General features: G+C 44.5%; 1 long non-coding RNA gene across 1 annotated transcript in view; it reads left to right on the top strand.

Annotated features, from left to right (window-relative positions):
• LOC136384125 (uncharacterized) overlaps window positions 1–23,728 on the top strand; it is a 106,044-nt gene extending 82,316 nt beyond the window's left edge. The window contains exons 4-5 of the long non-coding RNA XR_010747528.1: window positions 17,769–17,824; window positions 23,625–23,728. This is a non-coding gene — a long non-coding RNA (uncharacterized lncRNA). The remainder of the gene's footprint in view (window positions 1–17,768; window positions 17,825–23,624) is intronic.
• Window positions 23,729–27,844: the final 4,116 nt, after the last annotated feature.

Below are 27,844 nucleotides of genomic sequence, written 5' to 3'. Positions count from 1 at the left end.
TCCATATATCCATATTCCAAGGCTCTCCCCCAGGATTCTGACTGTCTAGGTCTGGGGTGCAGCCTGTGAACCTGCATTTTCAAATGACCGTGCCAGGTGATTCTGGGTTTTCATACAGAAGATGAACAGCGGGCGTTTGGCGTAATACCTGCATGGTAGGCAGGTCTCCCCTGACCTGTGGCCATTTTGTGCATCATGTTTTAGTGCCCCTGGGAGTGAGCGGTGCCGGCCGCATCTGGAGCCAATGGGCGGAACCATCACGGTCTTTACATCTGCAGCTGTGGGAGAGGTTTCCCACCGCAATCCTGCGCAGCGTCCTTGGGTTGAGTGATGGGGACCTCCTTCCGCATCTTCTCAACAAGGATGCAGCTCACACAACGTGTCACCCTTACTGCGTCTGAGGCAGATTACGTGAAGCGGTCAGGGAGCTTCTTGGTGTGACTGGAAGGGAGTGGCGGTAGAAAGTAAACAGGGAAATTGAGCAGGAACCCAAGTCCGATGCATCCGTCAGAGAAGGGACAGAGCCGGCAGACTTTGAGTTATGGGGCCATAATTCTACCTCAGGGTTCTGGCAATAGCATGAGCCACTTGAATTCTTCCTGGTTAGTTTACAACACTCTACCCTCCCAACCCCCACGTTACCTCTTGCCTTAGAAGATGAATGGCTCTGTAAATTACAGTTGTATGAAAATGTATGCATTATATCTTAATATGAGGCTTTCGTAGGGGTATGAAAGTGCCTTCAACATACATCTCCCTGGTGACATGTTTTGCTCTGTGCACTAATGCGGCTTCAGTTTTGCAAAATAAAAAGGGACTTCCAGGCGGATATAAGCTCCACAAAAGACTGTGGGTCTTGAGTCAGATCATTCTGGGCAGCTGGACAGCAAACAAAAAGCACGAATGGAAAAAAAGAGAGAAATGGGTATTGGAGAACACCCAGCAGAGAAATGTGGTTAAAGTAGAAAACTTGAGACCATGGTGTGTGTGTGTGTGTGTGTGTGTGTGTGTGTGTGTGTGTGTGTGGTGCAGGGGAGATCCTGTGCACAGGTATTTAGACTTGAAGCCAATATATCTTTGAAGATTTGTGCCTTTGAAGGTATATTCAAAGAAATGTACTTTGAAGATTTCTTGTGTAGGGATGTGATGTGCTGAGCATTATATTCAGGATGGACCAGTTGCTCAGGATGGCCCTAGGGTCGGCAGGCTGGTCGGAACAAGGCCAAGAGAAGAACAAGGAGTTTTATTTTGAGGCCACATTTGTATAATGAGCATTGCTTCTGAGAACTCGACTGAGCATGTTTGGGGTGGCATGCCGAGGGCGGCCCAGAGGGCAGAGGGGCCACTTTCCTGCCTCCTGATTCCCTGGGATGTTGTGCTCATGTCCAGGTTTGTTCCTTGGTTTTATACAAAGACATTACATCCACGTCACCTTCAGGGACATGGCCAAGGGCAGCGAAAGCCACATCTGCCCATTTCTCCCTCAGCATGTTAGGCTCTCTCGATGCCATGGTATTGCTCCTGAAGGTGATCGGTCTGTAAGTGCTTACTGACATTGGGTTGTCTGAATTCCTTAGAGGCAAGCTCCTCTCCCCAGACAGGCGGTCTGCAGCAGTTTCAGTCCTCACTTGGGGCTGCTAAACAGTACTGTGGAAGGTTCTGGAAGGCAAGGGGGGTAGGGAAGAAGTAAAGGAGAAGGAAGAGAGAGAAGATAAAAGGAAGAAGAAAAAGAATAAAAGGGGCAAGGAGGACAGAGGGGAGAGAAGCAGTTAAAAACGACTTAAAGACAGGATGGTGGTTGAAGGGCTCACGCAGGTGGCTGCAAATACCATCACGCAGAAGAGGGCATACTGGGAAGTAAGCGCAGTGTCTCACTTCCGCCACGTGGGGGCAGACTCTACTTACCAGAGAGCGACAGTTGATGAAGGCTCAGGGGAAAAGCGATCCTGGTGCAGAGAGAGCTCTCTATTGACATAATTCAGGCCCTGCACCCTTTAGGGTTTTTTTTTGTTTTGTTTTGTTTTCTAGCTAGAACCCTTATATCTGGGCTCAGTGCCTGGGTGAACTAAAAATGAAGCTGGCTTTGTTCAAATTCAGATTTCACATAATGTAGTGTATGGAATTACAGTTAAACAGATATGGAAAATAACAAAACGCTTTGTCATTTAACTATTTAAAATGTACCATTATCCCCAGCTTTTATGCAAGACTGTCTTTTCGGTATGTCTCTCTCTTTACTGCAGGGTTACTGCATAGACATTGCGTGTGCGTTGTTGTGCTGGGCATTTCGAAAGGGTGGAATGCGCTCTTGATTTCTTCCAGCTCCTTCTCCATCTTTGTTTCTGTTTCCACGTAAGGCGATGGAGTGCACAGGAACGTGTACGGAACTTTCAAAAAAAATAATAATTCATAAACTCTGAGCCTCTGTGTGAAACGAATATTTTTATCCGGAGAGTGGTTGAAAACAATCAAATGACTGCCGCTAGTTCTGCGGTGTCTCAAAGGCAATTACCGCAGGCGTCTGATTGCTTCCGGACATTATGCGACTACCATAGAGATAGAGGAAAGCCGGGGCTGAGATATGACAGGGGGCCCCTTCCCCCACCCCCGAAGGTCAGCACCATCCCAGATAAACTGCACTGCAGTGTCCAGTCCAGGCTGTTGTCTTCCGGTACAATTGGCCCTTTTCTGAACCATATAGATGAAGCTCATTCCAGCAAGTAAGCACGTTTCTAAAATAGACTTTCTAAGTAGCCAATTAAAAGCAGAATCTCTTTAAAAAAAATCTCTTTGAAATGGTGATTGGGCCTCTGAGATTAAGAATCCCATTTGCAAGTTTACAAGGAATATAAGAACCTTCTTACTGGTTCAGAAAAGGCTGAGGAAAATGAAACTTTTTGTAATTTTTTTTTTTTTTTTAATAAAGGGAGAGCAAATTGATCAAACAGTTGTGGAAAGTCTGGCTCCATTAGTCTCCTGCTTTTCAATGTGCCCAGTGAGCAACGAAACGCAGTGCGTAGTCAAGGTGACAGCTTTACTCAAGTTGTTAAATTTGGTAGCACGAGCTATGGCTCTGCTGCAAGGACCTGGGTCCCACTCCCTCTGCCTTTTTAAGGAGAATGGGAGGGGAATGACCTCCAGTTAAGATTTAGATAACTTTTTATGAACTGCCCTCACACTCTTTGGTCAATGGCCCCTTTAACATTCATCATTCATGGCAGTGACTGGGAAAGGGTTATTTCCGGATGTGGTTTCCGGTCTTTCCTGTCTATTTTGTGAGCTGTGTGCCTATGTTATGAAGATCTTGCAAGGAAAAAAAAAATTAAATGCCTTCTCAAATGATTTCTTGTTCTTAAAAAAACAACAACAAAAAACAGAACTCACTCTAAAGAATGATTTTCTCTTCTTGGTCTGTCTTTGCAACAGTAGAAAATGGGGAGAGGATCAAACATCCTCTCCAATTTGGCCCTCACCTTCCTGGTTTCAGACTGCTTTTAAATGAAATCTGTGACATAGTCTTCATCAGGGCTACTGATGTCTACCTTGCAGAAATGTGATTTAAAATTTTCTGGAGAACAGACCAAGGAGAAGGGTCTATAATGAAGAAGTATAAGGACATCCGGAATTTCCTCTGAAAGCTGATGTGATCTGTTTATTTTTAGTACCTAGTTTTATTGTTCATTCTGCTAACCTTCAAATCTCAATGCACTTCTAGAAAAAAGGAAACCAAAAGTTAATTACTTAGGGAACACAAAGGCCATATCTACACATGAGATCAGACATTTCCAACCTTCCCTTGCTATTTACCTCTAAATAACTACTCTTCTTTCTAGAGCATTCAACTTGTTTTTGTGACAAACAGCAGGGCTGTCTTCAGGTGCGTTACACAGGACTGTAGTGGGACCCCCCAGGGAGTAGAGTTTTATCTTGACTTGACTTTTACGGGAAACTAACCAGGCCTATGGCGACTTCTCTGATGGCTAGAAATTCTGGTCTGGGTCTCCTTTCCCCACCACTAACCAGAGGGACCCTGATGTTCTAGAAGATGACTTCTAGTTTCCTATGGAGAGGTGGCTTCCAGTGATCTAGTGTTGTATAACCAACCCCTCCCCTCATCCAGAAGTTTGAATGTGGGTTTGAAAATAATGAGAAACAAAAAAGAGGGCAAAGGTAATAACAGTGGCTGAAGACATAGATTATCTTCTCTCTCGACAAAAGTATCCCACCGTAAACTCTGTTAGGTACATAGACACCGAGACTTTCTCAGAAGATCCCATCCCACACTGCGAATTCAGCTCTGAGCTCCTGCCTAGTCCTGTCTGCTCTTGGGAGCTGTGTACGGTGGCTTCTAAGAGAAATATCTCCTGCAGCTGCAGGTGACAGATTCTCAGTTGGACTTCTGTTGAGAGGAATTCCACGGGTGCCTCTTGCTTCCTGGGTTAAATGATGTGGCTGAGTTGTTGGCCTTCTCTGTGTCTTGCACTGTACGTGTGAAAGGACAGCCGGGTGAGCAGCTTGGCCGCGGGGTGCCGGAGCCCTACCTTGAGCCAGCCGAGGGACCTCACGTCCCGACGAGGGCATGTGGAGTCAGGTCTGGGTCCTGTGCCCACTCTGCAGTGAGGGGTGGACAAGGTGAGCTTCACCCAAACCATAACAAATGGGCTCTCTGGAGGAAAGATAGGTTCTGGTATCAGAAGCATACAGTCGCGTCATTCTGGGCACCTCAAACCAAGAGATGTCTAGCACACAGTCCTTATCTGCGCACGCCAAGGAAGTCACTGTTCCCGAGTTAATAATACATTGCTGTTGTCTGTGTGGGGTTTTCTGTGGAGGAAACTGATGTTGGTTTCTCTGTGAGCTCTTTTGGGTCCGGTTTGAACCTGTGCCTTGACCCTGGCTGGTGTCCTTGGAGCTCTGCGTCCGCTCTCACACAGGGCTCCCATCACAGGACTCGCGGCTCATCTCATCAATATTTCTTAACTGTGTGAATTTCTTCAGTGGTGGCCTGATACGCCTCTTCGGCTTCATCATGGGCACTCCCAGAAACTAATATCTGTCCAACGCGGTGGGCATGGCTCTCTGTCCTTGCTCCAGTGGTGACCCATTCCCTGGAGGGAGCACCATTCCTCACGTCTGGCCAGGCCAACCCAGCCCCCCCTGTGGCCCCTCCCAGCCTGCTCTGTCTCCCCGCTGGGCCTGACCAGGTACTGACGGGATGTCTCGTTACCCTGCAGAGAACCTGCCAGCTTTGTGCACGGACTGATCCCCGGCCAACAGACTCACTGACGAGCCTGCCAATAAGGGCCTGGAGAAATGCAAGGGCGGGAGCTTCCTGATGACAACACCAAACACGTGCGGCCAGCGGCGTGCTTTTCCCTTTCATGTGCATGGAAAGTGTTAGGAGGGGAATATTCCCCTCGGGGCATATTTTACATTGGCAGTCCTGTTTTCCTGGAAATTGACTTAACTGGTAACACTTCAGGAAGGATCTGATGTAAAACATTTAATAGCCTGGGAGAAGAACCGTGTTTCCTACCTTTCAGCACCGCCGTGGCTGTAAAATGCCTTCCTCACAGACTAGGTTAGACTGTTCCATACATTATGACCTCACCATACTTCATTCATTTACTCCCCCCCCCCCCCCCCCCCCGTATTCATTTATGTCAGGCGCTTGGAAAGGCCTTGAGTTGGGAAACTGCATCAGACCATGGCTCTGCCCTCAAGGGGCTGTGCTCTAAGCCTAATCAAAGTCCCGACGAACAAACACAGAATTCAGACACGGTAGACAGATGCGCTTAGGGGCATCTGGGACATCAAACAGCGGTGGGCTGGGGAGGGCAGGCAAGGCTTCAGTGGGGAGACAGCCCTTGAATCGAATCTTGTAGAATGTTCCAGCAGGAATTCATTAAGTGGGAACATGGAGTAAGTGTATTCTAGAAAATAGAATGTTCCAGGAAATGTATTCCAGGAATGATCATGGTGGATGACCTTGGGCTGGAACTGGTGGTGGGCTTGAGGATGACTAGCAGGTGCAGCAGAGCACAGGGTGGGTGCAGGGCCAGGAGGACAGGGAGGTGGCTGGATACAAGTGCAGATGGTGGGCAGAGGCCAGATCGCAGAAGGTTTTGTATAATAAATTATTGTAAGGGCTTTGTTTTTATCCAGGGGGAGGGGGAAATAGGAAAGGGTCTTAAGTGGGAGCCTGTTCTGACTTGATTTGCATTTTGGGAGGACCTCTCACTCTGGCATTAGTGGTAGCATTGCTAGAGGCGGGAAGAATGAGGCCGGAAGACCAGCTAAGGGGCCATTGCAGTGGTCCGGGCCCGGGATGGTGAGACCTTGAACTAGGGCAGTAAGGGGGGGGGGCTTGGAGACAAGGGAGCAGATTTAAAATACATTTAAAGGAAAAAAATAAAATAAAAATATGTTAAAAGGCACCAAAAGTGGCAGATACTTAGGATAAATGCCCGGCTTTTGTGTTGGGTGATGTAGTATGTGATAAAGCCACAAAACTCATTTGGGGAATATACACTTATTAGTAGTTTTGCAGACTAATGTACCAGTTCAGTTTTAGATCTGTCATCCAGTTGGAATTAAATGATGACATCCTGGAACAGATGTCTGGTAGGTGGCTGATATATGAACTTGGAGCTCAAGAGAGAGGTGTGGGCTGAAGATTTATATCTGAGAGTTGTTTGTAAACAATTTGGAGAGAATGGATAAATTGCGGGGCAAGGGCATGAAGTCATTCAGGGAGTGCACACAGAATGAAAAGGGAAGAGGGCCAAGGACACAGCCCCCGAGAACACATCCTTTCAGTGAGAAGCAGGAGGAACAGGCAGAGACAGAGAAGGCCCGGGCCAACGAGGAGGGTGGGGACATCAGGGAGGTTTGGGGTGCGGTACATTTTCATAGGAAGGGGATGGTCAACTGGGCCATGGAGGAAAAAGGTGAAATGAAGACTGGTAGAGTGTCGCTGGATTTATCTGTCCATGAAACTTGCTCCAGTGACTTTGCCTGAATAAAATGTCACCAGAGTTGAGCAGCAGAAGCTTGATTGCAGAGAGCTGAAAGTGACTGGCTGGTGGGGAAGCGGAGCTATGGAATGGAGAGTGTTGGTATTGCTGACTGAATTCTCACTTCTCTCTCCTACGCGGTCAGCTCAGAGGAAGAAGGGCTGATGCTGATTTTGGTCAACGTGATAACCTCAGCACTGAGTGCAGTGCCCCATCCACAGGAGTCATTAGTAAATATCTGGTGAATGAGAAGAGAGAGCCACAGTGGTAGATAAGGGTTTAAAGTACAAGGGTGGCTCTTTATTTTCTTCCACTAAATTTGAAGGAAAAAAAATAGACGAGCTTGAAAATCCTCGTGAAGCGAGGTTTCAGAGGAAGTATAAAGAGACAGATTTCCGCTGTGAATATTACAACATCAATTTGGCATTTCCTCTAGCTCTCTCTAGAAATCATCCGAGAACAAAAAGGAGCACAAGAAACACAAACTCCCCGATCCCAGTTTTGATGTAACCGAGGAACTGTAAACTCCCAAAGCAATGGTAATGGAGAAGAGGAAGATTAATTTATGAGCACGTGGAGGGAGGATGTAGAGATTGCAGATCTCAAAAACCCAGCAAACGGAAAGCGGGGACACCCCGAGGTGCAGAACCACAAGCCCTCATTGCACAGGATGCCGGGCCAGTGGTGGCTCTGGACTCTGTTTACTTTGAAGAAGCAGAGGAAGTGGAGCCAAGTGAGAAGTCATGCATAAAGGCTGTGTGGAGGAAATGGACTGTCTCCATGGCATCAGGGGAGAAGAGAAAGTTGCTATTGTGAGAAAGAATCTCTGCTGCCAATCAACAGCACTCACAAACCCTGGGTAATGAGAGTCTTTGAGCCACAGCGGAATGTGGTGCTGGCCCCTTCCCAACATATCCCTGTGAATAGTTGGTCTGAAAAATAAAACTCATTTCCTTTAATAATGAGGAATCAAAAAGTGGGAATCCACAGAGATATGGACCACAGAGAAAAGGAAGAAGAAACAGGAGAACGGTTGTTAGACAGAGGATACTCATGAGAGAAATGAAAGCTCGGAGCAGATGGATGTTCGACCCAATGTGTAGGAAGATACTGGGGGAGTGTAGAAGATAGAGTGTTCTCTGGGAGAGCTCAAGAAAGGAACGCAAGAAAAAAGGGAAAGTTCTCATAAATACGAGGGCTACGTTGGAAGGAAGACAGTGACACTAGATACTGCTAAAACAGTCAAGGGAGGTAGAGGAGGGTGGAGGGGTCAAATATATGGTGAGGAGGGAGACTTGATTTTGAGTGGTAAACGCACCATGCAATAGACTGATGATGAATTATAGAATAGTATACCTGGAACCTATATAATTTTACTAACCAATGTCACCCCAATAAATTTAATACAAAAAAAAGAAAACATAGTAAAGGACATAGAGATTCAACTAAGAAAATAAGAAAGATAAAGAGAAATGAAGAAAATATTTAAAAGAAGGAGAGAAAATGAAAGATGGAGAAAACAGGCAAAGACGATCCAATGTACGCAAAGACATTTAACAGATGCTCAACCGCCCTGATAGTGAGAGAAACGCAAATCAAACACGCGCTGAGGGAAGGGCTTCTGTTTCTAGCAGTCTCACTAAGACACAGGTGGATCCCGCTCAGGGACAGCATGGATGTTGTTTCATGGTTGGAAGAGAAAGAACACCTTTTTCTATGAGACTGGAGGGAAGGAGGTTGAATTGGTTCACATACAAGAACTGCATCAACTTTCTTCCTTTACAGCCTGTTTTCTGTGTACAGTGGGAGTTAAGTACAGCTGCCAGGGGAACTGGGAGGGGGACAGGGGGCGGAAAGGAAGGAAGAAGCATCAGAAGAGGAAGTGCTGGGGATCTGGGAAAGCATCTCTGTGGAATGGAAGAGTGTTATCTGGAAGATGTAAAAGAATTGGATGCGAGTGTCTCTGAGCCGCCAGTCTGTACGAAGTGGCCAGCTATAGCGTGGCTCGCTGCCTGTTTGGGGAGCGAGGAAGAGAAATGTGGGGGGCTCCAAAGTAGATCAGATGGAGACACAGGGGCCAGGGTGCTGGCAAAGACTAGTTGAAGTGAAAATGAAGCGGTCACAGGAGGTTGGTGATTTATTGGGATTTAAGATTTTAGAAGTTGAGTATTCCAAGTCGTGGACCTCTAGAAGAGGTTTCTTTCTTTACCCAAAGCAGGTGATGTGCTAATCTCCTGGGTCGGGTTCCAGGATGTTGATCAGGCCACATTTACTTACGGTGAAGGCACTTGGAGAAAAGGTATCAGTTCGTGGATGTGACTTGCTCTCCTCTCTCTCTTTCATCCTAGTGGCCAAAGTGGTAGCTGACCAGGATTTATTATGAGGAGTGAGGAGCACTGGCCACCTCTTCTTCCTCCATCTTCCTTGTCCATGCAGTTTAAAGAGATAAGCCCCGTGGGCCAGCACGCTTGCCTTTTTATTCGAGATGCAGGTTTGGCCCCCATACACTGCTTTAGTCTGAGGCTCACGAGTCTGTGGGGAAAGCATGCTCCTTATGCTCCAGCCAAGCCTCTTTGTTTCCCAGAGTTCGCTTGTTCCTCGCGCAAGGGTGGCTAAGACCAGAGACTCTTAGCAACTATCTTCTTTGCAGCACAGGCAACTCACCCCCTTCCAACATCAGGCAGCCAGAGGAAAGAATGTCAGGGTGTGTTCATGGGCAAGAGACTCTGCATGAAGAGTTTTCACTCACGGTCATTGAAGTAAGAGAAATGTTAAAGCTCTGTGTTTTGTCCTAGACTTAGAAACGTCAGAAGCATTTTTGGTTCAAGTTTGGAGTGAAATGCTTCAGAAGGGAGTTGCTCGTTTTTAAACAGCCATCTTGAAAACCTGAACGATGTATTTTAAATTTATAGTATTGAAAAGAAAAAGAGCTTAGGAGTATGTTGGAAACAAACAAACAATGATTTCGTAAACCAGTAAGTTCAGTAACACTTCAGATGAGCACTAAACAGCCAGGCCTAAGCTATCAGCGTTCACAGCGGGCCACACAAGTCTTGCTATGGATACCCATGTGAATACAGAGGGGTACATTTCAGATGGGGAATGATAAGTTCCGTAGTAAAATAATTTGTTATAAAGGGAATCCATATCTTTGTACAGAAGATAGAACAGAGAAAAATCCAGTACAAGCACGGTACAACAGAGTTTGTTACTCTTACTTGGGACTTAAACCTTAGCCTTTGTGGAGATTCCTAAATCTATCAATAAATGTGGCTTCCTTATTAATGCAGGTGACAGATTTACCATACAATGTCTGAATAGGTAAAATACTTCCTTTTAGATTCAAATGACATTTTCGTTCTCAAAAAGGGTCTGTATTTCCATGGGGACAGGGATGGGTTATCTTAAATCCCCAGACAGGAAACGGATTGAGAGGATGGCAGCTCCTTGGAGGACGGTCCCTGCAGATTCCATAGCTGGTCAGTGGGGGAGACTTGAGGGTAGAGGGTGGGACTAAACTTGAGTGAAAGAAGTCGCCAATTTCTGCACAGCACCTGTCTCTTAACAAGTAGGCAATAGGTGCTTGTTATAATGATTTCTTTTGTGTCTTTTTTTAATGTAATAAAAGAATCAACTTTAGTGAAGGCACCTGGAGTTGAGTTGTGGACTAAGTTTTGAACAAGTTATTTTTCATTGATGGGTGGAGGAAGAGAGAGAAACCATTACCTGGGAGTGGCTTAGCCATTCTCACTGGTGCGATTCTGATACCTAGTCAGCTCCAGAAGCTTGCCTGCAATAGTGCTTACCTGGGTCTATGTATCATCTATCTATCTATCTATCTATTTTCATCATCATCATCATCACTATCTAATATCAATCAGCCATTATCATCCATAATTTTGTACTCACTATATTGAGATATAATTCACATACTATACAATTTACCTATCTAAAGTGTGCAAGAAAATGAATTTTTAGTATGTACAGAGTGCTCAAACTAAAAAGTAATAGAAATGGGACTACTATTTGTGTTTTGACTCAAAATCCAGTGTTCTTTTTACTCCTATGCTGATGATAGGCTAGTGACACTATAGACACTGGCTCACAAAGGCAGGAAATTATCGCAAATCTTAATTAAGGGCATTCCAGAGACTGAGAAAACAAAAAAATTGGATTGAATCATGAACCACTTACTGTTGGAAGGAATTGCATGGCTTCTTGTGCCTCATTAACAGCTAATTAATTGCTACCATGTAAATACCTTAATTATGCAAACATCTTATGAATAAAGGAGAAAATAATTTATAAACCAAAGAAAGAACAGATGTGACTCTACACGTTAGATAATAAAATGATTATCCAAAAAGTACTCAACCAGTTGGAGAGATGAGCTGGAGCTATCAAGATGATATGTAACATTAGACGAAGGCAAAGTTCTCCACGAAGGCAAAGTTCTCCACTTGGGATCTCGAAATCTGCTGCATGTGTGTTGAAATCGTCCATCACGGGGGACACCAGCTTCTCTCTGTGCTAAGCTCAGTTATGATACCATAGCACCTGGATGGATATGTGGTAGGTTGGTAGCTGCTGCATCTGTGCGGGAACTGGCAGTTAGGATTTGTTCTGCAGTGTTCCAGCATGTTCCTCTCTGCTGCATGTCCCATGAGGAAGCTTGGCCAAACTCTGCTCTTGTATCTGAATCCTTCTTTGCACCCAGAAAGGTGCTCAAATTAATGCTATATTGTTTACAATAGCTAAATAGCAAGTATGACAAAAGATATGACAGTGTGGTGAAGCTATGGGAAAGGCTAATGGAAGTCTTTCTTTAGTAGAATACCATCTAAAACAGAGATCAGCAAATTATGAATTGTTGGTCAGTTATGTCCTGCTGTTCTGTAAAAAAAAAAAAAAGTGTTTTATTGACACATGGCCATGGCCATTCTTTGATGTACTATTGTAGCTGCTTTCATGCTACAATGGCAGAGATGAATAATTGCACAGAGACTATATAGCTGGTAAACTGGAGGTGTTTACTCTCTGGCCCTGTACAGAAAATGTTCGCCCATCCATAATCTACAGCAAGGGTGTGGGGTAGGGAGGGGGGTACAACTCCAACCCCAACTCTAGCCATTGATGTTTAAAAAGTGATAAGGCCAATGGAAGCAGGCTTAGAGGAATACTTGCCATCATGTGAGAAAACTCAAAATTATGTCCCATCTGGGACAAGAGAGAGATGGACATAGTTTAACTGGAAAAGATGAGCTTTGAAGATGGAGGGGGGTGGAAGGGAGTGGAAGGTTCTTAGCGGAATTAAAATTGCTGAAAGAATGCTGAGTGGAAGGACATTGTAGCCCCAACTAGGACCATGAGTGACAGTTACAGAGAGGTCCTTTAGTGGAGTTTCTGACAATGAAGAATTAAAAAACAGAACAGGATGGCCCGGAAGGTGGGTTTTCCGTGGTAGGGCTCAAAGTGCTCATGGCTGGACTGGATGATTGCATATCGGGGACATTAGATGGAGATTCAGAAGTAAGAATTGTCATCATTTTGGGGGTGCCTGCTATCCGCCATCATCTTTTTGTATAATCACCTCTAATCTTTGTAAATAACCTTGTATTATGAACCTTACTTTGTGGATGAGGAAACAATTCAGAGAGAGAGAATATTTGCCCGAACTCACAACACTAGAACATGTGTAATCTATAGTCAGATGGGGTGTTGGATAAGAGTTCTTTCCTTAAAAACACTTTGGAACATTTTGAAAAATAGAAAAGGACAAAGAATAACATAACTAACATAGATATTTCTACTACTTAGAATTCATAATTGTTAACAGTTGTTAATCCTGGGTTATGAAAACATCTATGAAACTTATTTCTAAGTTTGTTTTATTAATTATATAATTATATATTTTAAAAACCTTTTTAAAAACAAAATAATTAATAGATACCCAGAAAGGTTATACTTTCAATATTTATAGACACTATCTTTTTAAAAAAAATTTCCCATTGATTTGAGAGGAAAAGAGAGAGAGAAGTATCAACTCGTTCCAATTAATTGTTCCATTTAGTCATGCACTCATTAGTTGCTTCTCATGTGTGCCCTGACTGGGGATTGAACCTGTGACCTTGGTGTGTTGTGACAACACTCTACACACTGAACCACCTAGCCAGGGCCGACACTATCTTTTTTAAACCATCAGTATCTTCATCCTCCTTCTGCCTTTTGTGGAAAACACTCTTCAGTTCTTCATGAGACTCTGAGCACAGACTCATTTGTGGGGGCTAACTTACATACAGATGTTTATTTCCATTGACAAGTTGATTATCCAACCCACTGCTTCTTTTTGCATGTTCTTGGTACCTTTTTGTGTGGCCCTGCTCTCATGGACTCAGTAGAAAAAACAAGATTTTGCATTATTAAACAAGGTTTTTATCTTGTAATGAAACACACTTTATTTAGGGTGTATAGAAAATTGGAAGTGAGTGATTCAACATTTTGCATCACAATTTCTGTTTTGTGTTTTTTTCTTCATTTCCTCATTTTACTCTCCATTTTCCCAATTGAAAGAGTTGTGTAAGCTGTACTTGACTGCTGGTCATCATAGCTGACTGCAGTTGTTAATGTTTTCTAAGTCCATTTCTTTCTATCTTCTCTGCAGTCCTGCCAAACTGCTGTTCTCTGGACACAAAATGATTCCCGTTAACAGCTCAACCTTAATGATATGGGCACTGGCGCTTGCGTTGTCCCCAAGGTGAACAGAGCGAAAGTCCCGGGTCATTTTCCTAATGAAAATGTTGATCAGGTTGAACAAGGGTTGTTCTGGTGACTTGTGCTCTGCTTGGTCGGGGAGTTGTGCCTCCTGCTTAGTGATGGCGCGTGTGGTCATGGGAGTCCCACGGGGGAGGGAGGAGCTCTCACATGCCTCTCAGACCAGGGGCAGCCTCAACTTGCCCTCTTTCCTTCTACTTGGATGCCCTCCTTCTGGGGTTCTGCTGCGTCCCCCAAGCATTTCATTGTGCCAGCCAGTTCTATGGGTTCCTTTGGTTACAATTCCTGAACACGGTTGCTGATGAAAAGAAAGTCTGTGAAAAGCCAGAGCTTCCTATGATTTGTGGCACAGTCGAGGGGACATTGACTCTTCTTTGTGTCTTTTCTGGGGTAGCACCAAGGCCCCTGTGCCCAGTGCCCCTCAGAGATTTTGATGAAGCCATTTGTATTAGTTTGCTAGGGCTGATGTGACAAGTACCACAAACTGGGTGACTTAAAAGGGAAACTTGATGTCTTACGGTTCTGCGGGCAAAATCCGAAGTCAGGGTGTTGGCAGGATTGGTTCGTTCTGGGAACTGGGCGGGGGGCAATCTGTACTGTGTCTCTCCTGGTTCCTGGTACTTTGCTGACAATCTTCAGTGGTCCTTGGCTGGTAGAGGCATCACCGTGATCCTTCCTCCATGTGCACGTGGCGTCCCCCCGTGTGCCTGTGTCCAAATGCCCCTTTTCATAAGGCTACCCGTCATGTTGGACTAGGGCCATTCTAGGCCGGCATGACCTCATCTTAACTACTTACATCCGCTGTGACCTGATTTCCAAATAAGGTCGTATTCTGAGAGCTTGTCAGTGAGGGCTTGAACCTATGAATTTTAGAAGGACACAGTTCAACCCATAACACTACTCCTTCAGGGTTTTTGAGTATTCTCTTAGTAAGAACTGAAAGAGACACCTTAGTTGCAGGATTGTGACCAAAGGAGGATGAACAGGACAACACATGAAGCACTTTGTAAATGCAAACGCACAATCCAGATAGTAGCTGTCGTGGAGGAAGAATGCTTGTATGTTTGCATGGAGGACCCCGTCAAGCGCTCTGCACGGAGAACGCGGAAGAAAACTCTTCAAGCCCCCCTTCCTCTAGTCATAGTTAGAACCACGGGGGTGGTTGTTCATTTCTGCCCGGAGGCAGCTGTTGGTATTACAAAGGAGCTGGTGTTGCACAAAATAGGAGATACTCCTAGCACTCACCTCCCTGCCACTCGGGGGATTGCTTACCACCTTTCCCCAAAGCGAGGGAGCTACTCCAGCCCTTTAATTCAACCTTTCTTTTTGCTGCCATTTAAATGCACAGTAAATGTGGAATGCATAAATGAAGGTGGGAGATCTGTCTTTTATATGATACGAGGAGACTGTGGAGAGAGAAAGGGGATTGCTTATCTGCCCCTTCTGTTTTCCCAGCGTGATGAGGATGAAATCAGATCATTTACTAAAAGCACTTTGAATGTTGCTACACCTCTGGTAAGCCCTGTTAATGCCTATTCCTGGTCCCGAGGCTGGTCAGGAGAGTGGGTTCAGGGCTTGAGTAGTGCAGGGGCAGAAGAGACAAGCCTAGAATTCTCTGCCTGCTGTTTTGGGGCGAAGGGAGCCAGCACTCTGCCTCTTCTGTCTCAGGGAGAGCTGCACAGGTCTGGTTTCTCTTATCTTTCCCTGGCGCAGGCCTTCAAGCTCAGTTTAGCTTTTTAAAGAACTAGCTTCTCAAATATTTTTCCAGTCTAACAAAGTCAACCATAAATTAATAAAAGCATAAGCCAAGGAAAATAAATTGGTAGTTGGTTGAAAAAAAAATTTAACCCAGTGTCTTAAATGCCAGTTAAATAAAAAAAATTATATTCATGCAATCATGTGTCCCATAAGGTTTCCACAAAAACTTCTGAGGGATTTCACGGAAAAATAGATATAGGCTCTGTTTCAAACAAGTTATTAAATAGAGTTACCTATTGATGGCTGTGACTTGTAATGCTGTTGGGTTAAGAATTCATTTTCAGCACGTGCCCCTTAAGAAATGCTCCCTCGAGTTTCATTCTTTTGCATGTGGCTTTCCAGTTTTCCCAACACCATTTGTTGAAGAGGCTTTCTTTTCTCCATTGTGTGTTGTTGGCCCCTTTATCAAAGATTATTTGACCATATATATGTGGTTTTATTTCTGGGCTTTCTATTCTGTTCCATTGGTCTGAGTGTCTATTTTTCTGCCAATACCATGCTGTTTTGATTATCGTGGCCCTATAATATAGTTTAAAGTCAGGTATTGTAATGCCCCCAGCTTCATTCTTTTTCCTTAGGATTGTTTTGGCTATTCGGGGTTTTTTATAGTTCCATATAAATCTGATGATTTTTTGTTCCATTTCTTTAAAAAATCTCATAGGGATTTTGATGGGAATTGCATTAAATTTGTATATTGCTTTGGGTAATATGGCCATTTTGATTATATTTATTCTTCCTATCCAAGAACAAGGAATATTTTTCCATCTCATTGTATCTTTTTCGATTTCCCTTAACAATGCTTTGTAATTTTCATTATATAGGTCCTTTACATTCTTTGTTATGTTTATTCCTAGGTATTTTATTTTTTTTGTTGCAATCGTGAAGGGGATTATTTTTTTGAGTTCGTTTTCTAATATTTCATTGTTGGCATAGAGAAAGGCTATGGACTTCTGTATGTTAATTTTGTATCCTGCGACCTTACTGTATTGGTTTATTGTTTCTAATAATCTTTTTGTGGAGTCCTTTGGGTTTTCGATGTATAGGATCATATCATCAGCGTGGCACATATACACTATGGAATACTACTCAGCCATAAGAAATGATGACATCAGATCATTTACAGCAAAATGGTGGGATCTTGATAACATTATAAGGAGTGAAATAAGTAAATCAGAAAAAAACAAGAACTACATGTTTCCATACATTGGTGGAACATAAAAATGAGACTAAGAGACATGGACAAGAGTGTGGTGGTTACCAGGGGTGTGGGGAGGGAGGACAGGGGGAGAGTTAGGGGGAGGGGGAGGGGCACAGAGAACTAGATAGAGGATGGCGAAGGACAATCTGACTTTGGGCGAGGGGTATGCAACATAATCTAATGACAAAATAACCTAGACATGTTTTCTTTGAATATATGTACCCTGATTTATTAATGTCATCCCATTACCATTAATAAAAATTCATTAAAAAAAAAAAAAAAGAAATGCTCCCTCGAGGTTTGCGTTGCACTGTCAGGTCTCTCACAGATCCACTGGAGATTAGGGTGGTGGGGGACAGAGCAGCCGCCGAGGAACGGGTGGGGACTCAGTGGGCAGTCTACTGACTGACGTGGAGAAAGAGGCCGAGAAGCCGATGGTCTGTGGTTCTTTTTTTTTTTTTAAGATATGCTGTCATACTGATATTATTTTTATTTTTATTTATTTATTTTTTTTTTAATTTTTTTTAAATTTTATTTATTCATTTTTAGAGAGGAGAGAGAAAGGGAGAGAGAGAGACAGAGAGGGAGAGAGAGAGGAGAGAGAGACAGAGAGAGAAGATGGGGAGGAGCTGGAAACATCAACTCCCATATGTGCCTTGACCAGGCAAGCACAGGGTTTCGAACCGGCGACCTCAGCGTTTCCAGGTCGACGCTTTATCCACTGCGCCACCACAGGTCAGGCCTGGTCTGTGGTTCTTGAGAGTGAATTGGCAATAGGGCTCTTGGTAGAAAACAGGAAGAAATTAATGGGGGAAGAAACGGGATTAAAGATTCAAGAGAAGAAACGGTATCTTGATGGAGCCCAGGAAGGGTCAACTCTGGTCTCAAATGGCAGGGAGAGTCTTAGGATGAAGAAGGGGCTCCGTTTCTTCTGAGCCAGGAGGAAGTGAGGGCGGGCAGGGAGGCTGTGGTGACAGCCCCCTCCGTGAAAGTTTAGAGATTTCATCTTCACCTCATGTATACAGGAGGAAACGGAAGTCCAGAGAGGTGAGGTGACCTGTCCACGCTCACCTGGCACAAGGTAAGTGAGTCCCAGGTCTGGTACCTGGTTACAGTTTTTCTTCATCACTGCTCCATTCCTACTCCCTCTCGTTCCCACTTCCTTACAACCATACTTTTTGTTTCCTTAGAGCATTAAAGCAATTGTTTCCTAGATATGGTTGATGACTGTGGAAAAGAAAAAGAAAAACAAATAATTAAAACGCAAATTTAATTTAGATGAGAAACAATTTGAAGGCTTAATTGCTTGGGGGAAAAAAAAAATCAAGAACAGGTGGTGCTTTAGTCTGCCTGGAATCTTCAAATGATAGTCTGGATATTATTTTGTGTTCAAAATGAAAAATGGAGGCGGCTTTGGGTATAAAGATGCATCATAGCGTGCAAGGTGTAGAGGTTATACAAAGAAATCCAATTTGGACCGGAGGGAACAGCAACTTTTTAAGGAGTGGGGGAAGGTTCCAGCTGCACAGCGGATATTTACATGGTTTACACGGGCTCATCAGTGGTGTGGTCAGGCTTCCATGTTCGTCACAGAACAGCCCGGGAGAATATGGCCACACGGCCACTTTTTCAACTGTGCCGCACCGTTACTTGTACCACATTCGGCCAAAGGCAAGACATTCATGGGCCTGCTTTTCTGACTTTCGCTCCAAACCTGTGTATACTTCCTGTCAATGCCCTCTAGTCAAAGACCCCAAGAAACACACCTGTATTTGAACATGTGTGTCTCTGGCTCATCCCAGTGAGGGAGGATGCGTTCCCTGGGCACCACCGTGTGCCTCTGTCAGGGGTGTTGGAAAGGACTTATTACAGGGCGTGCGTTTGGTGGGTGGGTAATTTGGGGAGAACCCCAGGAGGCAAGGGTTTATTCTGGATTGGGCGCCCTCTGAAATCCAGGACAAGTCTCTGGTTGGACATCTCAGTGACCCTTATCTGTGGGGAGGGCACAGAGTGGCGCTGTGGTCACGAGGAAGTGGCCGTCCTTCACAGTACCTGGGCTGTCTGGTGTTTGGTAGATTGGACAGTGTACACGCTAGGGAAGACTGTGCTCAGGTATGATCACCAAGTGGCCGTATCTCTGTCTGGGCCCATCGTGGTCCCAGAATGGCCTTGTCCGATGTTGGTTTTCTGTGAAGTATTGTATATTCAACAGGAGAATGCGAAGGCCCAGCTTAATAGCACGGGGCCAGCTGTTTGGATGTCAGGGGCTGCTTTTCTTCCTCAGTATGAATTTATTTAGTGAAGAAAAGGCGAAGTTTTGAGATGTAATTGCCAAGATGGAGTGTGTGCTTGTGTGTGTGCACTGGGCGGTGGAGCCCCTGTACTAGCCACTCTCACTTCCTCACAGAGGCTCCCTCTTTCTTGTTACAATGAGGGAAACTGCTCTGTGAATTTCAAAGCCGAGAATAAACAAATCAGCACCGCAAGACTGGACACAGCTCATTAGCATGTTGCCTAAAGCAGCTGGATTAAGTAGCCCCAGAGAGTCCTGTACTATCGGGATTCTCAGATCTTTGCAATTTTCAAAGAGTTTAGAAGGCTCGAATGTTGAGGAGGAGAGTAAATAATTCTCAAGTTAAAGTACAAACGAATGGTTTCATATTGGCTGTGGGGGTGCCCTAACCTTCTATTTATTTATCTGCAGTACTCTTCAAGGCACTTGCTGCTAGTGACTTTGAGATTGTGACAAAGAGTAGTTATTAAAATCAAGTCGTTTTTCTTGTTCTCTGATCCACAGACTGTCTTCTGTAGTCCTGGAGTCACTTAAAAATTTGAGGGAGAACATGTTGATTTGTGGCCTCTGTATAGAAGCCATTTCACGAGAAGTTGCCAATTAGCAGTGCAAACAAAAAGCCTTTTAAGCAATCATCAAGCAGCTTGTGCTAAGTTATAAAATTTAGATTTATTCAATTTGGGTCTCAGAAAATTATGGGTGGCTTTCACTCTGTAAAGTGTTATATTTGGTCTCATCCAACAGAAAAATGACTCAGCAAAGAAAAAATACCAGATACCTGGAAGTCTGGGTCTCAGTCCTGGTTCTGCCCCTACCTAGAGGAATAGGCACACATTATAAGATTTTTTTCTGGATTTTAAGAGTCCTTGCCTAAAATGGCCATATTAATGCTTTCTTTTCCTACCATAGAGTTACTAGGTCAAGTGAGATCATGCTTACTAATGGAAAAAAAAAAACAAAACTATTTTATATTCCATGTGCTTCTAAAAAGTTGGAACCCCTTAAAGACAAGATGGCAATCTGCTAATGGTTCCTTCACATAGAAGAGCACATTGATACATTGATGGGTTTTGGAAATACAAAAGTGAGTTTGGCGTAGTTTGGGAATAGAGAGTGTGGAGAGCCAAATTGTTCTGCATAAGCTGGGTATGAACATAAAATCGGACTGTTTAGGGGCAATTAGGGAGCAGAGTGGTGTTGAGAGAGGGAAATGGGAAGAAAAAAATAATCAGCAAGAAAGGAGGTCTAGAGATGTGCCGGTGGAGGGTGCCTGATAGAATTTTCAAGAACAGTTAGGTGTGATGTACTCTGAGTGTGTCCGCTTGCAGCGCAGTAATATAACCCTCCACTCAGGACCTTCGGCAAAAGTTTTTCACAACACGAGAGCTTTGTATACACTTTGCTTGAAATGAAGATGGAAAAGGCTGGACTGGGGGCAATCTAGAAGGGGAAGAAAAGCCAGGACTGCAAAACAGAGAACAAAAATTTAGTAGACGCAGAAAACTCAAAATAGAAACGACCATGGAATGTAAGTTCTCCCAGGAACCCAACAAGGCCTCTGGCAGGCATTCCAGAGAATACAGGACAGAAGCTGAGCCAATTTTGTAGATAGACTTTAAGGGGCAGGGTGACCTAAGCTATGTGGGTAAGGAATAGAAACGACTTGGGAAAACGGAAAACAAGGCAAAACCGTGTAAGTTGTTACCATGATTTAAAAAGTTAGGGAAAATACATAGATAATTCAAACCAAAATAAATTTAAAAATCAAACATCCTTTGTTTCTAATATGCAGCTAGTTAAAAAAAAAAAAAGCTCAGTTCTTAGCTTTCTGTTAATAGTCCCAGTGAAGAGGCAGGTTTGCAGGGCCTGTAAGAAGTGTAAACATGCACCCACCCCATCCTTTCTTGGTGTCAAAAAAGACAGCTAATTTGAAGTGGTTCTCTGATGTTCGTGACTGAGGACAGATTCAAAGTTTTCAAGCTTAGTTTTCAGTGTTTACTATCTGTCAGTGTCTGCAGACTGGGCTGATGTCTTAAACCTGAGGTCACAGTTGGGGTTTAGTTTGCGCATCCACCTTGGAGAATTTGGGGGTTCCCACGGCTCTCCTGGAGGCTTGATTGGCTTATAGTCTCTAGTGCTCCACCTAGGGAGAGAGTGAGGGAAACACAGGGGACATGGGACCTTTGTTTTGTCTTTCTGCCTTTCAGCCCTGCCTGGAGCAGGTCAAGCTGTCTCCGTAGTAACCCCTCTCCTTGCTACTCCGAGCGTGGTGGTCTGAGGGCCAGCTGCATCAACCTCTGGGATCTTGTTAGAAATGCGTACTCTTAGACCTCTCCCGAGACCCGCTGAACTGGAATCTGCATTTCCGCGTCGGAGGAGCACCCATCTCGGCAGTGCTACAGCAGTGTGTCTCTTTGGTGTATGAGAGCCAGCCGATGAAGAAGGGAAAGCGATAGCTCTGCTGTCACATCAGGGATGTGGCTGGGGACAGAGAAGGGACAGTAAAGACTTGGCCCTATCTGGGGCTCTGTAACGGTTTACAGAAGGACCTAGTTGGTTTCCCAACATGCTCCTCACTGTAAAGAGACCAGCAGTTGCCCACCAGGAAGCCAGGCATAGCTGGTATTTCCATTATTGTGAACAGGATTTTTAAGCTGACGGAGATTTTGAGAAGTAGTATAGCTGTTATCTTCCTAGGGAAGAGCTGGGGGAAAAAAAAGAGTAACATTAGCTTCTGAGGTCAGAAAAAGTATCTTCTATTTTCTTTGTATCATTTTAAAACTCCTGGTAAAGTGGGACTCTTGCAAAATGAGCACTCAATAAACGTCATTAACAGTGATTTGCACTCCTGTGGTAATATTTTTAATGCAACTCATTCCCACAAATGTTCTGCTTCCCGTGTTAACTTTTCTATACCCCGCAACTTAAAACGTAAACTGCTGAGCGCACAGAACATCGGGCTGCCGCTAAGTGTGATTAGATATTGATTTCTGAGTCCTGCAAACATTTAGGCATGCAGAAACTTGTGGGTACTGGATCATTATGAACTGTGGGGCTGACGTTGGCGGAATCCCAGCAGTCACAGTTTGAGAAAAACTCTAGAGGGGCTGTGAGGCCCAGACTATGGATGTGACCCTTGTGTGTGGCCCTGGCCCTGATCAGTGCCCTGGTCCACTGACGGTCCTCCCCACCCTGTCTTTCCCTCTGTCTTTGCAGACGTACACTTTTGGCCACCAAGGGGAATAGGCAGAGAGAAGAGATGTTTAGTGAAAAGTTATCCTGACCATTGGAAAAAAACCAAATAAAAAACAACACTCAGACTTAGAGGCGATGAGTGTTCCATGAAGGATTGTACAGTATTACTTATCCTTTTATATTCATTCTTATTGCATCCATGCTACATAGCATTGCTCTTTTTCATTTGCTGTGGGAGTTGTCATCAAAGAACTATGAAAAAATATCTCCTTAAAGCTCAAATGTGTGTTATTGAAAGTAAGAAAAGCTAATCTCTTCCCAAGTTGTGGAAGATTAAAGATAGCTATGAAATTTTGACTTTCCTCTCCCAAGACCTGCGGCCTGTGGCCCCCTCTCCCTGAGTCTGGGCAGGCTCTGTGACTGCTTTATCCACAGAATATGGGGGAAGTGATACTTGCCAGTCTTTTGGACCCAGTCTTGAAGAAACTTGCAGCTTTTCTTTTTTGTGTCTTAGATCTCAGCCACCATCCTGTGAGAAACCCAACTCACATATAAAGGCTACATACATGCATGCCGGTCAGCGGTCCTAGCTGAGCTCCCGGCCAGTGGCCAGTATTGACCAGCCGTGTGAGTGCTTGGTTTTGGCTGTCCAGTACAGTGGAGCCCTCGGATGGCTCCAGCCACTATCCAACCACAACTGAGAGAGAACCAAGGGAGGTCCAGCGAGCTGATCCAGACAACTTCCACAGAACTATGGGAGACGGTCATAGATTGTTTTAAGTCACTGCGTTTTTTTAGTGGTTTGCTGTACATATCACATAACATCAATGGCTGTCTGCATATATGACGGTGGTCCCGTATGATTATAGTGGAACTGAAAAGTTCCTATTGCCTAGTGACGTTGTAGCTATGGAAATGTCGTAACGTAGTAACGCAAGGCATTACTCATGTGTGTGTGGTGGTGCTGGTGTAAACACGCCTACTGCACCACCAGTCCTATGAATGAGCAGCACACACAGGACACAGTACTTGATATGATAATACATGACTATTTTACTAGTGCTTCCTTATTTCCTGATTGCATCATTTTCTCTTGTATTTGATTTAATATCATGTTTTGTACTGTAACGTGTTGTATAGGTTTGTAGCCTCAGGGCAATAAACTGTACAGTAGAGCCTCTGTGTGTAGTCGGCTACGCCATCTTGGTGTGTGTAAGTGTACCCTCTGATGTTCCCAGGATGACCCAGTCGCCTAGCGACATTTTTCTCAAAACGTATCTCAGTCATTAATTGGCATATGCATTAATGCAATAGATAGTGGAATACAAGTTATTCGGTTTATTTATAGTAGGAGGCCACTCTAAAGTTATACAAATCCATTTTTACTCTTTAGGCATAAACCCAAGCCTTATACTTAAAAGACTCGCTGATGCCCAGTGGAAACAATTGACCCACCTACACATGCAACATTGTACCTTCTATCCCTGCTCTGTCATCGCCTTCCCTGGGACACCAAGTATGCTTGTGCGTGGATGGAGGCGGAGGTGCTATGTGTGCCTCAGTCTATGTGCCTTCATTAGAATGCCTCGTATCCACCCCCACCCCTCACCAAGGTAGATCCCAGCTGCCATTGCTCTTGAATCTCTGTCTCTCGCTGCTCCCCGTCCCCATCTCTCTCTTTACTATTCAGTTAGGTTTCTTCTTTCTTATTTAAATGGATTTTCTTTACAAAGGTCTAAATACCTACTTTCTGCTCTCAGGGGCACGGATGGTCACCAGAGGGAAGATGGATGCCCCGTGGTCTGCTGCAGAACAAAACCTTGAAAAGCACCAAGACTGATAAGGCTGCCTGCTTATCTCCCACTGGCAAAGGACTAGCTATTTATTGAGTTAAAATGATAAATATTCCAAGAGCAAGCCTGAAGTCACCAAGCCCCACAGTACTCTGCAGAGTCTCTGTGGTAGCTACGCTGATGAAGCCACTAGATGTAAATCTTAGTAAAAACGCCAAAGGATAATTGTTTTGGGTCTTAGGGCCTCTGTTGAAATGTTACTGAGTTTCCAATTTCCAGTAATCATAGAACTGACTTCTCTGAGATGTATGGTGTGCTCCTTTCTCACGTTTTGTTCGTAGAATTTTTTCATACCCTGCTATTTACTCATTCATTATTACTTTTGCTCTGAAACACAAAAAGTCATCTCAGTTTTTTTTTCCTTATAATTCAGAATTTTAAGAGGTTACTAGAAAAGTCTTTGGATTAGTTCCCCTTTGAAGTTCAAGCCTTTCTTAACTCTTAATTCGAGAGGGAGTTACGATTCTGTGATGGACTCGTGACATTTCTTATTGGGATATAAAAGGTCAGATTTTAATGCCTTCTTGTGATATATGCATCTGGCTCAAGGTCAGGCAGTATTGAATGATGGAATTTAATCGTAATTTAGTGAAGGGGTAGGCGGTGAGAAATTATGGCTTTGCTGCCGTGCCTGAGCTATATACACCCATTCCTAGCGATCTGCATGAAGGTTTGTGGGCCAGGGCTGTGCTCAAAGTAGCCTTTCTGGGACGCCGTGATGATGGTGTGGGAATAAAAGCAAAAGCTCATCTTGGCTCATGTTCCGGCGATTACCTGACTTTCTGCCTTGGAAAAATAAAGACCGATGCCAAGATGTAACTCCTTGTCTTCTGAGTGTTACGGAAATTGAGATCCATTTCCTTCCATTTTGTCCAACCATTTCAAAATTCTTACCTTGTCTCTTTCCTCTTTTTCCCAATAAGCATTCTTGAGTTCATAAAAGATCCCCGCCCACTTGCTTCCTTTTTTGTGCATAAAAACAGAAGGACTGCTTCAGGTCAGATTTACTGCATGAGAGGTCTCCCTTCCAAGTCCAAGAAAATCACTTCTTTTCTGTTCTACATGAATCCAAGAAATGATCTAACTGGCGGGTATGAGTTGGTCATACGTTCATTAAGAGCAGAGACAATGTGTTATTGGAAAAGCATGGGCCTGGATGTAGGCCCTCCATCCTTCCTAGCACTGGGACTCTCTGAACTTCCCTTTCCTCATCTGTAAATTACTCTGTAGCCTCAGTTTCCTTCTCTACTCATTGCTTTGAGGCTTAAATAAAACTGTAGGTTCTTTGGAATGGTTCTGTTATCTCGAGTTCTCGGGCATGCTAATCCACTGTTTGTGGCACCTGATAATGTTCCCTGGTAGTGAATTCTTTTCTCATCTGCTTTTAATTTTTCCTGTGGACTCAATCCCAGCTGGGATTATTTTTGGTCCTTGTGAGTCATATGTACCCTGGTTTGTGGGAGTATATTTACAGAGAGGTTTTGTATTTGCCATGGCTGAGTGTCCCAAGGATTTCACTTGTCCAGTATGATTTGTCACAGTATTTTGTCATTTGAGAGTCTGACGTAGTAGATAGACAGGCATGAGCACAGGAGGAACAAGAGGCCAGGTATAGAAGGGAATGCGGGCAGAATGTCCCAGGTGCCCAGCAATGAGCAACACTGGGAAAACCAATGTTTTAGGCGGAACTTTGCCCCCGGAGTAACCTTTCCTCCCCTAGCATATCGCTGGTCATGTGGTTTAGACCCCCTGACCTTTCACACTGCTGGTCACGGGGTTCAGACCCTCCCCTGACCTTTGCTTGGCGTGTCACTAGTCGTGCGGTCGACCCCCTTCCAGGAGGAACGGGGAGGGGCGTGGGGAAGAGCCTCAGATGACTCCCACACAAGCCCTTGCACAAGCACTCTCTCAAGCCCTCAGGACAAGGTTCTGACCCACATCTAAGACTCTTAGGAACAAAGCCTCGGGTCTGCTGACCACAGAGACAGTTTTGGTCAAACTAGAGGGAACATCTAGGCTTCAGTTGTGTTTTAGCTCCAGGCCCCCAAAAGCAGCAAAACCAGACGACGGGATATCATGGCTAACATCAGGACCAGATGCAATAACCAATGACCCTCTACCCTAGCACTGGCCAATCAGACCGCGACTCTGAAAAGACACATATGGAAAGCTGATGAATAGTCTTGGGATCCTGTCTTGAGACCTTCCCTAAAATTCCCACCTTTGGAAAACAGGTAAAACCCTTTAAGACAAAGACCCAGTGCAGGCACTCTCTCTGTCTCCCCCCTCCTTCCCTCCTGGGCATTCCAGCGCCTCTCCTCCCTCTCTTCTCTCAGGGTGTATACCTTTGCTTGCTTTCTCCTAAGCCCCAAGGGCCCTTCTTTTGCCTCTGTGGCTCAGTCCACACAGCCCAGCAGGCTCACTTCTTCTGTGGTGCTGCTTCTTCTACCTTGGTGACTTTCTAAATAAACTTTCACTTGTATCTGAGTTCTTGGCTCTGAATTCTTTCCCAGCCAAAGTCAAGGACCGAGGTTGAACTTTGCTGGGAGCATCTGGTGCCATTCGCTGTGAACAATTCTAACACCATGCGGATAGTGTTCATCTGGACTCCATATCTTCAGGTGGCACAGACTAGGGCTGGGGGGCCACCAGACTTGAAGCTTCTTTGATTCTTTTCTGGCCCCTTGGCAAGTTCTCCCCTCCCCCTTACACAAAGGGGGTGGGCTTTATGTAGGAGTCTAGGTTCTAGCATTGTACTTCATGTGGGCTCAAGGCCTCAGTTCTGATTTTCGTGGAGATTTTATGACTCTAGTCCAGGGGTCTCAAACTCGCGGCCCGCGGGCCACATGCGGCCCGCCGAACAATTTTGTGCGGCCCGCAGACTAATCCACAAAGTTCAAAATATTTTGGATAAAATTAAGTAAGCCTAGGGGCCTACTTGTATTTTTCATTTCTCTAGCATCCTAGCTAGATATTAGCTTAGTTAACAGCAGTTGTGATGCGAACTACAGTTTCTGGTCGTTTTGTGACACTGAGTAAACTGCATGTACGATTGTGCTTGTTGTACTGATTTTTTTTTGTTTTCCACTGCAGTGAGAAAAGTGTTGCATAACAGTTGCCTTTTGTAGACCTAGTGCGGCCCGCTGAACGGCTGTGATCTTGCTCTGCGGCCCACATGCTGAGTTGAGTTTGAGACCCCTGCTCTAGTCCCTTGCTATAGGGCATGCAAACAAATTTGCTATTCCCCAGGATTCTGCTGACTTGTTCATGTGCTGTGTGTTCATATAAAGTGCTTTAGTTACTAGAAATTTCCCTTTCTGTCCTTTTGAATTTGGATTTTTAAAAAAGTATTGTAGTTTATTTGGTATCTTTGTTTTATAAAGGAAAAGGAGGTCTTAGCTCAGTATGCAACATTGCTGGAACTAAAGATCAAATATGTATTCTTTCTGAGCATTTTCCCTTGGTTAACTAGTTTATTTCCTAAAGACTCTGCTATTCACTGAAGAAGCCTTGCTTCCCAGATGCTGATGTCATAGGCGTCCCCTGGGGATCTTGTTAAAAATGCAGGCTCTGGTTCCTGTAGGTCTGGGGTCATGGTGAGATTCTGCATTTATCACAAGCTCCCAGGTACCTGCACTACTGCTCCTGGCCAACTCTGGGTGGTAAGGATTTGAGAGAGACCAGCAATAACAGCTTCCCGATTGCTAATTTATCAGTTCTCGGCATTCCTCTGGTGCGGCTGCCTGGTAAAAGCTCCACT

Source organism: Saccopteryx leptura, chromosome 12 (genome assembly GCF_036850995.1).
Source record: "Saccopteryx leptura isolate mSacLep1 chromosome 12, mSacLep1_pri_phased_curated, whole genome shotgun sequence".
Taxonomy (NCBI): Eukaryota; Metazoa; Chordata; class Mammalia; order Chiroptera; family Emballonuridae; genus Saccopteryx; species Saccopteryx leptura.
Note: the sequence above shows the minus strand (reverse complement) of the source record. Positions and strands in the feature narration are given on the sequence as shown.